The sequence below is a fragment of the Petaurus breviceps genome, unplaced genomic scaffold, assembly GCF_028583685.1.
Source record: "Petaurus breviceps papuanus isolate PSGF00001 unplaced genomic scaffold, PetGlider_PUasm1.0 90792, whole genome shotgun sequence".
Lineage (NCBI taxonomy): Eukaryota > Metazoa > Chordata > Mammalia > Diprotodontia > Petauridae > Petaurus > Petaurus breviceps.
Genome location: NW_027187347.1, coordinates 15,763,730 through 15,778,160, shown reverse-complemented (window position 1 = coordinate 15,778,160; position 14,431 = coordinate 15,763,730).

Sequence of the window (14,431 nt, the reverse complement as noted above, 5' to 3'; positions counted from 1 at the left end):
AGTCAAGAAATCGAGAATTCAAATGTGGCCTGTTATGGGGTGGCTAGGTGGTTCAGTGAATAGAGCGCCAGTCTGGGAGTCAGGAGGCCCTCAGTTCAAATCTGATCTCAGACACTTAACACTTATTAGCCATGTGACCTTGGGTAAGTCACAACCCCAGTTGCCCTGACTTCCCCCTACGAAAGAGGAAAAAAAAAATGTGACCTGATACTTCCTAGTTGAGCGACCCTGGGAAAGTCACTTAACTTTCCTTTGTCTCAGTTTCCTTAGGGAAAATAATAGTACTGTCCTCTCCAGGTTGTTGTAAGGATAAAATGAGATAATATGTTCAATTTACTTTACAAAATAGTATGTGTTATATGAATCCTAACTATCAATGTTATTATTATTGTGATTATTAATTATTCTTATTACCGTGGGAAGTTGATAACATAGGTGTAAATACACTAGCCCATAAGCTATTTCTTCAGGCTCTTGTCAGAAAGAACCCTGGACTAGACAGGCCATAAATCTGATTCAGAATATCACATTTCATGTCTTCTAAGATGAGAAAAAAGGAAATCAAGAGTCAAATGGGATTGAGGGAACATAGAAGAAAGCTGGTAATTAAACAGGAGGACATGAAAGACAGGTGCAACTTACCAGTTATTTCTGAGCTGTTAACATTTCAAAGAACACATAGGTTTCTAGAATGTTTCCTCGTCCTACAGTTTACCTAATTTTTAAGAGGATGCAACTTCAGATGAGGACAGCTTTTGATCCAAGAAACTTAGATCATGTTCATTTTTTTTGTTTGTAGATATTGAATATTTATTCTTCTTTTGAATTTAAGTTAATAGGCCTGTTAAAGCTATTGCAACCATACCCAGGTTCTTAAGAAAACAAGTTGAGAGCATTCCTATGTAAGAAATGTATTTTGTCATTACTACAATCTATTTATCCCAGGCAAATGAGATAGAGAGTAACCTCTGAGACAATATTCTTATATTAAAGGCCTGTTGAAAAGATTTCCTGGGCAGAAAGAGATGACAGCCATCAATGAGGAGAGGGAGACAGAGAACAGCATCTGCTCTTGCAGCTGCAAAAGTTGCTGACATAGGAGTCAACTGGGAAAGCACTGAATGGTATGCATTAATTTGTTGGAGGAGTGTGAAGAAAAGTGAAGAATGATGGCAAGCCTTTGCAGGACCCAGAACTTCATTCTGCTAGAGTTTTGCTATTATTTATGGGAACAGCAGCTCCAATATTGTGTCAGCTGCTTGGAATAATAAAGAGGGTGAAGGATTGAAAAGACTCTGATGAATGCCTTTGTGTCGTTGTTTGTCCTTCACTTTTGAAGAGGACCAATGACATCATGGATGATGTCTTGACTTGTATGTGAATTGGATTTAAGTGAGGCAGAGTTGCTGAATGTTTTCATCCTCACTTTCTCTTCCTGAGTCACTGAAGTCCGCTGGCAACACAAATTCAGGATAACTGGTAATTGCCCAGGATGAAGTGGATGATCTCAGTGAAAGCGATTTGACAAAACAGGTAGAGATAATAAAAGATGTGCATTTGCAGAGAGACTTAAATACATTAGACCTGGATACACATCTCAGGAAGAATTTGTGCTGTGGTCACAACAGAGGCTGGAGTATGCCTGTAGTATATCTGGAGAAGTTATCAGTAGAATGTCTGGCGAAGCTTATTTAGTACTTTAATGTTTAGCCCCATGAGGAAGGATTTGGATTAAAATCCTTAAACCCTACTTTCTTAGACCAAAATGACTTAGTAATGGCTGCAAAAGAAAACATTAATGTCCTATCAAATAGCCAGTTCTGTGTAATGGGATGGGGTGGGGTGGAGGAGATAAAAATAAAAATATTTATAGTAATAGAATCCTGGAATTTTGGAATGGCAAAGGAGCTTGGAAATTAATTAACCCAGTATTCTCATTTTGCAGATGAAGAAACTCAAGGCTACAGAGCTTATAAGTGACTTATCTAAGGTAATTTGCCTTGTCAAAGCTAAGACTCAAAACTACATAAGTCTTCCTACTTAAATTCAGACACAATCCTTGACCTGGAGGAGCTTATAGGCTACTTGAAGCATATCAGAGCAACATCCCTGAAACAACTGGATTAAAATAAAAAATAATATGGGTTTAGTTGTACAGGTTGTACAACTATAGTTGTTTAGAGAAGACAGGGATCATGTTAGAATAAAGCAGTCAGAGAAAGCTTCACAGTGGAGCTATCCATTGAGGAGGGCTTGAAAGAAGGATGTGAAAGAGATAAGCAGATACAATGGATGTTTCAGTTGAAGATAACACCAGTAGCAAAAAAAGTTAATAGCAATAAAAACAATAATAGTATTTGTGATTTCATTCATATAGTTTACATTTCTATAGCTTTAAGAATCACAAAATGATTCCCTCACATCAAGCCCTCGAACTAGGATGAAAGCGACAGTCAACTAGCATTTCTTAAACACTCTGCCAGGCTCTGTGTTAAGTGATAGGTTTATGAAAAAAGCAAAAAAAAAAAAAAGTTCCAATTCTCGTGGAGCTCACAGTTTAACGGGGGAGACAATCTGTAAACAACCATGTACAAACATTATATACCTGTATATTTATATATGTATGCGTGCATGTATGTGTGTACATATAGATATGATAACTGGGGCTGGAAGGTCACCTCAGAGGAAAGTTACTGAGATTTATTTTCAATGATACTTTTCCCAATTACATTTTTTAAAAATTCTAAACATTTTTAAAAGAGTTTTGCATTCCAAATTCTATCCCTCACTCCTTTCCTTCTCCCTGAGATGATAAGCAATTCAATATGGTTTATACATGTTCAGTCATATAAAACATTTCCATATTAGTCATTTTGTAAAAGAAAGATTGAATTAAAAGGAAGGAAGGAAGGAAGGAAGGAAGGAAGGAAGGAAGGAAGGAAGGAAGGAAGGAAGGAAGGAAGGAAGGGAGGGAGGGAGGGAGGGAGGAAGGGAGGGAGGAAGGAAGGAAGGAAGGAAGGAAGGAAGGAAGGAAGGAAGGAAGGAAGGAAGGGAGGGAGGAAGGGAGGAAGGAAGGAAGGAAGATGGCATGGTTTAGTATGTATTCATCCAGTATGCATTCTTTCTCTGGAGGCAGATAGCTTGATGCACCTTGAGTTCTGTGGGATTGTTTTGGATCATTGTATTACTGAGTATAGCTAAGTCATTCTTACTTCTTCACCATACAGTATTTCTCTCAATATGTACAATACTCTCCTGGTTCTGCTCAATTCACTTTGTATCAGTTCATGTAACTCTTTCCAGCTTTTTCTCCAATCATCCTTCTTGTCCTTTCTTATTGCACAATAAATAGCCCATCACAATCATGCACCATAGCTTGTTTAACCTTTCCCCAATTGACAGGTATCCTCCTGATTTCCAATTCTAAGCCATGACAAAAAAACCGCTTTAAATATTTTTGCACAAATATGTCAGAAAATACAAAAATTCATACTTTGGAACTCATCCAGAAGATTTTGGAGTAGAGGAAGATGAGGTCAAACTACTCAGAGTGCTCCAGGATCTTAAACTTAAAAGTATCAGATGTCAGGCATTAAAACCTAAGAAAGGGAAGGGTGGAAAGGAGAAGCTAGGAGGACCAAAGACTGTAATTTGGTAGATGGGTTCAGATTGGTGGAGAGAAAAGCCAGAGCAGCTCATCTCTTCCCCCACTGGAATCTCCGTGTTGAATTATGCTATACAGGTATAACTGAACTTCTTTAGGAACTGCTCATTTACAGGGACAGAGGTAAAGCACTGAGGAGCCTAGGACAGAATCACAGCACCATCTTGCTAACCACATGATATACAGTAACGGAGATATCAGGATATCTTGCTTTCCTCCTTTTGCTTTTCTGAGAGCAGCAATCCACTTATATTTCACATTCCCTTGTGCTAAACATTTACTAATGAAAAAGAAGATGAGTGAGTAAAAGGCTGGCCCTGAAGTCGGGAGGACCCGAGTTCAGTTCTAGGCTCAGACACTTAACACCCCCACAAAAAAAACAAGCTGTGTAACCTTGGGCAAGTTACTTACCTCAAATTGCCCTCCAAAAGGCAAAAAAAAGAAAAGAAAAGAAGATGAAGGGGAAGTCAACTACTTTGTTCTTAATTCCTCATTTCACACTTGTAGCAGCAGATTGACCACTTTTAAAAGTGCTATTTCTCTAAATCACTTTATTTTAAGTATTTATGTATTCATCTATATGTTAAAATTTGAACAGCTATTCAAACGTATGACAATTCTACTTGATTTTCAAAATCATTTTTGAGCTCTTTCATGACATGAGACCAATTCATATTTTTCTTAGGAGCTTTGGATGTTGGAGTTTTTACTTTATTATCTTTTTTTTAAGTGTGTGTTTTGAGCTTTCTTGTCACCATAATAACTTTCTATCTGTTGTTTGTTCATATTTTTATTCTATTACTTGACTTTTAACTCTTAGTTATAATAGAGCTCTGCTTCCATTGTGGAAGGCACACTGTCCAAGGTTAAGAATTTTTGTGCAGCTGTTTTCAGAGATACTTCTAGGAACCTGTAAGTTTTCAATTTTTCCAAGGTGGTATGACCTAAGGACCTGTGTTTGCTATTCTCGTAGCCTGTACTTGAGTCTGTGAGTGACTGCAAACACTCTTTTCTGTTCTGGAACCGTGAGAAGGGTGCCTCCTCCACTGTGGCTGCAAACTCTGCTATTCTAATACTCCTCCTAGCCCTGGGATTGCTACTCAGGACTGCAACCCAGGTTAAAGAATGCTCAAAGCAACAGAGTCCTGCCTCAGTGTCTGCAAAGAGATACCTGCAATTTCCTTCTTAGCAGTAGTTTGAAGGCCTTTTCATCAGTGGGCTGAGAGATTGGGAAACACACTGAGGCTGCTTATTCAGTCACTCCAAAGGCCTGCTTCTGGTTTGCTGGGGCCTGGGCCTTGCTAGCATGACCTGGATTGCTCTCCACTCTCACCCAAATTTAACAGATCTTTCTTCCTGACCTTCTAAGTTCTCTTCAGCATTTATGAGATGAGAGGTCTGGAAACTTCCTCAGCTATCACTGATTCAGTTTTCCCCAGGCCTGCTCTTGGTTTGAACTTTGTGCTCCTCTCTCACGCTGGTTCAACAGACCTTTCCTACTGACCTTCTAAGTTGCCTTGCACTCAAAAATTGTTTCATTTTGTCTTTTTGTGGGTTCTAACACTCTATAATTTATTTAGTCATTATTTAAAGGCATTTGGAGAGGTTTGGGAGATAGTTCACCCTGCCTTTACTCTGCCTGCCAATTGTACTTTTTAAGGAATTGTTTTCTTCAAAAGATTTTTATATCTCCTCCATTTGACCCATTCTACTTTGTAAGCATTCTTTTTCTAATGTATTGACTCTTTTTTCATAATTCTCTTGCATCACTCATTTCTTTTCACAATTTTTCTTCTACTTTGCTTATAGGAATTTAAAGCTCCTTTTAAAACTGTTCCATGAGTTCTTTCAGGATCTGAGATCACTTCACAATTTTCTTTGGGCTTTTGTCAGACATTTTGACATCGTTGTCCTCTTTTCAGTTTGTGTTTTGATCTTTCTGTCAAAATAATGACTTTCTGTGGGCATATTCTTTTTTGGGGGGATCCTTCTTTCCTTTTAAAATTAAACTCTGCTCCTGTGGTAGAAGAGACACTGTCTCAGGCTTCTGGTGTCAGGGACAGCAGGTCCTGGATGTTTACCTGGTGTTGCGTTCATGTTGCTCTGAGGCCCACAAGGGATCCTAGTATCTGGGGCTGTGCTGAGGGAATAGTGAGGGGTGGCTGGCACTTTTCGGGGTCATAGGGGTCTGGCAGCTTACATAGTGCTGAGTCATGGTCCTAGTTGTGGTATCTGGTATCCACTGAGGACAGTGGGGTATTTCTAAATTTACCCAGGCCTACACTGAAACACATGGTGGTCTGGCCTCTTTGGGTTGCCTGTTTTCCCAGGCCTATGCTGAAGAAAGGGGGGGCTGGTGTTGGAGTTTGCTTGCTCGATCATGGGCCCCAGATCTCCTGCTGGTTTGCTGAGATGGGACTTATTCCTGACTTTCTGGGATGCTTCCGGTCCTGGACTGTGTTCTCCTCTTACCAGAGTGAGAAGAGACCTTTCTTGATCTTCCAAGATTCTTGAGAGTAATGATTATTTCACCCCATCATTTTGCTGGTTCTGCTGTTCTCAGATTTGTTTGGGGCAGGCACTATTTTATGGTTGTTTAGAGGTGAATATGGCTATTTACTTCTTATTGCACCATCTTGACTCCTGAAAGTCCCCTCACTTCTTCTCAGTGGTTTTTTTTTTTCCTTTGGCACCTTCCCTATAGAAGAACAATCTCCCTCTTTAAAACCAGTATGGGCTTTCAAGGCAAAGGGGAAAAAAGAGCAGTCATCTTCCTAGGTATTGCTCTCCTGTGGTTACTGGACTCCTATGTATTAGGAGCATGTCAATCCAAGAATTATTTTCTTTCTCCCTTAAATAAACTGCCATCTCCTTTAACACTTGAATCTTTGAATTCTAAATTAGAAATTTTACTCTGGCATCATTTCTTGGATTGTATAGGAATAAATGCCAAAAATTTTAAATCTACTTCCCTCCTTGAGTGTTGCCATCTTCTGTTCCCTGTCTCACTCCTAGCATTCAAGGAATTCTTTTTGGGCATGAGACAAAATCACAGTTTTCTTTGAGGTTCCACATGTCACCATTTTGACATTATTGTTGTCTTCTAAGTTTGTACCTTGATCCTCCCTATCACTGTAGAAACTTTCTATTTTCAAATTCTTTTTTTTAAATTTTTGTTCATTTCTCTGCCATTTTTTTTTGGTGACTCCATGTTTTTATATGAGAGTTGTGCTCTGATCCTGCACTGTCCCAAGTTTTTTGTGCTGGGGCTCTAACTCTTACTTCTGGCTCTTTCACTGGGCTTCAGGGCTTAGTTGCCTTCTTTCTCTAGAGGGTAGGTTTCCCTTCCGGCTTGTACTGGGGGGTGGGTCCTCCCTGTTGCCCTCTCCTGGGTGTGGGGTTTAGCTGCTGACCTGCTCCAGGGATGACTTTGATGCTGGGTTGCTATGGTAACAGAGTCTTTCTGGTGCTTGGTCCTATAGGAGAGATATTGTTGCTGGTCTACCCCAAGGGTGTTGTTATGGAAACAATCTCTCTGCCGGTAGACCTCTGGAGGAGGATTTTGCTGTTGGCCAGCCCCTGGACAGGGACTTAATCTGGACAGCAATGGTTTCAAGGCCTCACTGGTGACTTGTGCTGGAGTTGGAGTCACTGGGGTTGGGCCTCTCTGTGCTGCACCGACTACTCACTTGTTTAGGGGGCTGCTGGTTTGTAGGAGAGTCTAGCCTCCCTGTTGGATTGCCTCAGGCTTGGAGACTTGCTGTTGTGAGATTGGCTGCTATTGTTTCTGCTCTTGGATCTCCCTCCCCTCCCACTCCAATGAGTAGACCTTTCCTGGCATGCTAGTAAGCTGTTTCTCTGCTCCTAGATCAATTCTGAGGCAGTTTTATAGTTGTTTTGAGTTGGATTTGGGAAGGTTTTAGATGGTTCCTTCCTTACTCTGCTTTCTTGGTACCAGAAATCAGCATCCATATTCTTAAAGGAGAACTTAAGTGAGTTATAGGTTCATGACCAAGCAGGAGAATATAAGCCATTCACCAACTCATAAATTGTCAAAGGATATGAACAGGCAGTTTTCAGATGAAGAAATTAAAGCTATCTATAGGCATATGAAGAAGTACTCTAAATCGCCCTTTATTAGAGAAATACAAATTAAAACAACTCTGTGATACCCCCTAACAATTATCAGATTGGATAATATGAGCAAAAACGGAAAATGACAAATGTTGGAAAAGTAGAAAATATGGGGCACTAATGTCCTGTTGATGGAGTTGTGAACTCATCTAATCATTCTGGAGCTATACCCAAAGTTCAACCAAACTCTGTACAAATTTTGATCCACCAATACCACCACTAGGTCTCTATCCCAAAGAGATCATAAAAAAGGGAATGGACCTACCTATGCAAAAATATTTATAGCAGTCCTTTTTGTGATTGCAAATTATTGGAAAGTGAGGGCATGCCCATCAATTAGAGAATGACTGAACAAGCTGTGGTATATGAATATAATTGAATACTATTGTGCAATAAGAAATGATAGATAGGCAGATATCAGAAAAGAAGCTGGAAGAACTTGTACAAATCGATACAAAGTGAAATGAACAGAACCAGGAGAACCGTGTACAAAATATCAGCAACAATGTGTGATGATCAACTATGAATGACTTGGCTCTTCTCAGCAACACAATGATCCAAGACAAATACAAACAACTCACAAAGGAAAATGTTGTCCACCTCCTGATAGACTCAGAATGCAGACCGAAGCAAAATTTTTTTCACTTTATTCATTTTTGCATTTTTCCCTTTTAATCTGTTTCTTCTTTCACAACTGTGACTAATATGGGGATATGTTTTACATGAAAGCACAGTATAACTTATATCAAGTTGCCTACCATTTTAGGAAGAGAAGGAGGGAGAAAAAAATTTGGAACTCAAATTTTGTAAAAAAATGAATGCTAAAAATTTATATGTAATTGAGAAAAAATAAAATAATATTGATACTTTTTAAAAAGAATCACTAAGGTTATAAAAATATGTGTGTATGTGTGTGTGTAGTAGGATAACACATAGCCAATCGGTCCCTGCCTGAGTAGATAACTAACGGATCACCTACCGATGCTTGCCCATGCTATTTGTGGATTATATTTCTTGTGATTGGAAGGGGGTAGTTGTAGAATATGGGCAAGTATTGGAGGGAAAATGGTAGTCACTTCATTAGGAACTGGGCCAAAGTACATTAGCTAAAAATAAATACTTTTTTAAAAATTAATTTTTTTACATTAGCAAAAATGTTTAATCCCCCTCCTCTTCCACATGAAAAGAGGAAAAACACAAAGTCTTTTGACAAACATGAGTAATTAAACAAAATACACCCCTGAATTGTCTCTGTCCAAAGGGGGAAAAAAAAACAAGTTCTATTCTGTATCTTGAGTACATCATGTATCACCTCTATGTCAGAAGGTAAGTAGAATGCTTAATTACTGGCCCTCTAGAATCTTGGTAGGTCATTGTGTTGATCAGTCATTAAATCTGCTCATTTCACTCTCTAATAGTTCATATAACTCTTCCTAGGTTTCTGTGAAACCATCCCTGTCATAATTTCTTAGAGAATAATTGTATTTTGTTGCATTCATACACCATAGTTTGTTCAGTCATTGACCATTTGATGGACATCCCTCAGCTTCCAGTTCTTTGACATTACTAAAGGAACTATTATATTTTTGCATGTATTGGTGATTTTCTTCTTTCTATGGTCTCTTTTGAATATATCAGGTTTAATAATTATCTAGCTGGGTCAAAGGGTAGGTAAAATTTAATAATATTGTTGCCTTAGTTCCAAACGGCTTTCTAGAATGGGTGCAATAGTTCAAAAAAAGTATTAATAGTGACTAAGAAAGAATAGTCAGAAAGGTTAGGAATAAATGAAGATATTATTTTTCCTAATATAATAAATAAAGAAATTTACTTTAAACATAACCTATATATGAATATAATGGTTTTCAAATGTATTGTATTACCTAGGGTCCATAAACCTCTAGAGGGTGACATGGTGTAATATTAATGGAATATAAGATTTTCCCCACCCATTAATAGACCTCACATGGAGCCCATTAAGGGAAGTTTGCTTAGGGCAGGCTTGCTTTTAGGAAGGTTTTCACACCTTTTGTTAATTTCTAATTAGGTACTGAGTCACAAACATTGTGATTTCTTCTGGCTCTAAAAAGGGTACATAAACTCTGAGGTCAGCATTTTGCTTTAGGGCTTACTCACTGGAAGAGTACTCCTATGATTTGGCCAGATGGAGACTTTGAGCAGCTGTTAAGGAACCCCCCCCCCCCAGCTTTGAAAAACCCAGATGCTGGTGCTTCTCTCTCTAGTAACTATGTATGGTCAGACAGTTGGATCTGTCTATTGATCTGTGCTAATTTCTCAGAAGGTTAGAAGCCCTGTATGTTGGTCTTTATTTTCTCTGCTTGTATTTTTCTCTGTATTTTCTCTGAAGTTCAGGATGCTGATTTTTACCCTGAAGTAGTGAATGTAATTCTAAAAAAAAAGATTGTTGACCCCTTAAACAGCTATCTTTCCTAGAAAAGCAGATCTAAAAACCTATGCTAGCAATAATCCTGGGTGTGCCAGTGTGGTTGCTGCTACACATGGATAAGGTTCAGTCTTCAAATCTTAAATAAAAAGAGTATTCTCATTAGTTCATTACAATCTCCACTGAGCATTTACTCTGGAAAATCTCTAAATATAGCCTGTAGGTAACTCATGTCTCAATTTCCACAAATGCAATTGTAGTCCTTGTTATCATGTCTTCAAAGTATATTTATACTTGGGAATAAAAGGTCTGATGCTTTTAATAGAATTCTTTGTCATGTTTTGATCCATGGACTAAAGAGTGGGCAAGGCTTAAAGAAAAAAAATATGTTTCCCTGCACCCAGAGGAGAAACTATCATAAGATACAGTGAGAGCTTCAAGAAAAAGAAGTGGTACATCAACTGATTCTGAGTAAAGTGAGGAGATCCCAGAGAACATTGTACACAGTAACAGCAATATTATGTAATATTGAACTTTGATAGACTTAATTCTTCTCAGCAATGCAGTGATCTAAGACAATTCCAAAAAATTCATGATGGAAAATGCTATCCATGTTCAGAGAACGAAATATGGAGTATGAATGCATCTCAAAGCATACTATTTTCTTTTTTTCTTTTGTTCTGATTCTTCTTTCACAACATGACTAATGAAGAAAGATTTTTAATGTGATTGTACATGTACAGCCTATATCAGATTGTATGTCATCTTGGGAAGGGGTGCAGGAAGTGAAGGAGAAAAAAAGAGAACTCAAAATCTCAAAAAATTGAATGCTGAAAACTAAATTAATTAATTAGTTACTTTTTTAAAAAGAAGAGAGTGAATGACACCATGGTATAAAAGAGCTAGTCAAGAAAGCATAACACCCAGGCTACTGGTGCTGCTGTTAAGACATACAGTTACATTCCATGGCCAGAGATGCCATTATTGTCATAATTGGGTATAAACATTTTATTGATTTGGTTCAGCAAAATTGAGGAATGAGGAAATGGATATTAGAAAAATAGACTAAAGTAAGATGACTGGCTGTGACTACTGTAGAGCAGATTCAATCTCCTTTGTGACTATCATTGCTTCTGTACACTGAGACCAGACTGGACAAACATGGTCAGGAGAATTATTGACTTTCCCCCAACTGACAATCTGTATAGGTATGGACATATTTCTTTCCTATTCTCCTTCTTTCTATCCAAAAAGGTAGCTGCCTAATGTAAAAGGATTATTTTGCTGTTCTTTTAAAGTTCTTCATACACAATTGCTGACTTAATTAGTAGTTTTATGCCAATATACTCTAGATGAAGATATTATTGATCATAAGTACTTTTACTTATGTGTTACATTCTTTCTTAAAGGGCAGTTGAAAGAGAGAAAAGCATTGACGGAAATCATCAGTCAATCTGGATATCAACTCGAGGTTTGGGAATCCTGAGACAGACTTATGTTGATTGATAATTTTTAATAAACATCACAATGTTGATGAATCTGTGTCTTGGGGTTTTGCCTTAGGTGAAACTATGTCAGTTGCCTTTGATATTTGGTGGGATTTGATGTTGTAAAGTTATGCTATTTTCTCCATTAATTCTGCCCCACGTATTTATCCTTCTATAAGGGTAAAGACAAAGGCAGTGAACAGATAGTGCATAATGTCCAGGGAAGGAGGAGGAATTAACTCTACTGTGCTTGTAATTCCAACTTTCTAAGAGTGGATTCTTGAGGAAAGAGTGAATTAACTTCCTTTCTACTTTCAACCAAACAAACCTCCAAACCCAGACGGTATAGAAGTTACACAGGTAATGGAGTTCCCAGGTATTGTATAGCACTCATCTTGTGAGGATGTGACATATGATAATGGGCACAAGATAACTTTTATTAAACTCACAGGAAATACAGAAAACAGAAAAAGACTAATAGGAACACAAAAAATTCTGATACTACTTAAACAGAATTAAAATAGTCCATAAACAGTCAAGGAAATTCTCATGAAATCCTTGATCTAGAGTTTGAAGAGACTTTAGAATTGTCTGACTAGAGCCTGCTAAGGAAATTTAGGTTCAGAGAAAGTAATTGTTTTCTATCAATCAATAAACATTTACTAAGGTACTTAGTTTCCAGGTACCAGGCTAAGCAATGGGGACACAAAAAGAGTCAAAAGATAGTCCCTGCCCTCCAAGAGCTTACAATATAATAAGGGAGACAACATGCCAACAAGTATATACAAAGTAAGCTATATACAGGGTAAATAGGAAATAATTCAAAGAGGGAAGGCATTGGAATTAAGAGGGGTTGAAAAAGGCCTCATGTAGACAGTGGGATTTTAGTTGGGATTTTAAGCAGCCAGGTTGTCTGAGGAGGAAGTGTTTCAGGTATGGAGGACAGTTAGAAATGGAGTATCTTGTTCATGGGACAGCCAGGAGGCCAGTGTCACTGGACCAAAGAGTAAGTGTTGGGGAGAAAGGTTTAAGAAAGCTGGAAGGTAGGTGGGAGCAAGGTCATGAAGGGCACTGACTACCAAACATAATTTTATTTGCTCTTGGGACAATAGAAAACTTCTTCAATTTATTAAATTGGGGTGGGGTGGGTGCAGTATGTGAGACTATTGTACCTGAGTTTTAGGAAAATCACTTTAGTGACTGCATGGAAGATAGATTAGAGTGGGGAGAAACCAGGCAGACCCACCAGCAGGGTATTGAAATAATTCCGTCCTGATGTGATGAGTGTTAGAGAAGTAAAGGGCTCATATTTGAGAGGTGTTACAAAGGTGAATTCAGCAGGCCTTCTCAAAGGCTTGGATATGGTGGGTAATAGATAGTGAGGAATCCAGGATGACTACTAGGCTGTGAGATTTGGGGACTTGGAGGATGGTGTTGTACTTTGCATTAAGAGGGAAGATAGAAGGTATGTAGGGTTGAGAGGAAAAACAATAATAATGAGTTCTGTTTTGGATATATTGACTTTAAGATTTCTACTGGACATCCAGTTTGAGATGTCTGAAGAGCAGACATGATGTGATATTGGAAGTCAGCAGAGAGATTGAGGAAGGAAAGGTAGATCTGAGAATCATCAGCAGGAAGATAGTGTCATCTATAGGAGCTGGTGAGGTTATCTATTGAAGTAGTATAGAGGGAGAAGAGAAAAAGGCCCAGGAAAGAATCCTGAGGGACACAAGTGATTAGATAGCATTATCTAAAGGAGAATCCAGCAAAGGAGACAGAGAAGGATGAATCAGATGGGTTAGAGGAGAACAAGGAGAGAGTGGTCACCCTAAAACCTAGATCTGGGAGTACTGAGAAGGGGAACATGATCAACAGTGTCAAAAGTTGCAGAGAGGTCAAGGAGAATGAGGACTGAGAAAAGACCATTAGATTTGGCAACTAAGATATCATTAGAAACTTTAGAGAGAGCAATTTCAGTGGAATGATAAGGTCAGAAACAAAATTGTAAGAGGTTAAGAAGTGAGTGAGTTGATAGATAGAGGCAGTTATTATGGTCAGCTTTTTTGAGTAGTTTAGCTACAAAATACAGAAGATATATATGATAATAGTTTTCAGGGACAGAAGTGTCAAGTGAGGATTTTTTTTCCAGGATAGGGGAGGCATGGGCATGTTTGTAGGTAGCAGGAAATGAACTAGTAGAGAGGAAGAGATTGAAAATATGTGAAAGAGTGATGATGACAGAAGGCAATCTGTTGAAGGAGATGAGGTGGAATGTGATCTCTTGAACAAGTAGAAGTGTTAACCTTGGTAAAGAGCAAGGCTACTTTTTCATTTGAAACAGAGGTGAAAGAGGGGAAAGTGGAAGAAGTTATAGGAGATGAGGAAAAAAGGGGAGACAAATGAATTTTTGGCAAATGGACTCATTTTGTTTTCTATATAATATGAGGCAAGTTTCTCAGCTGAGAGACAGGGGGAGGTAGTGTGATAGTAATGGAATTTGAAGATCCCTTTATATTGGCTTGGTTTTCAGGTCAAGTGTTAAAACCCAGAGCTTGTGAATCCTACTTGTGGGATGGACTTGTTGACATGAAAAGAAGGGGCTGAACTGGAAGGAGCTGGTTCCATGGATTTAGAGAGAGGCCCAAGCAGAGAGAGGCCAGAAGAACTTTTGGCAGGAGCAGCATGGAGGCAGAGACAGACAGAGAGAGAGAGAGAGAGAGAGAGAGAGAGAGAGAGAGA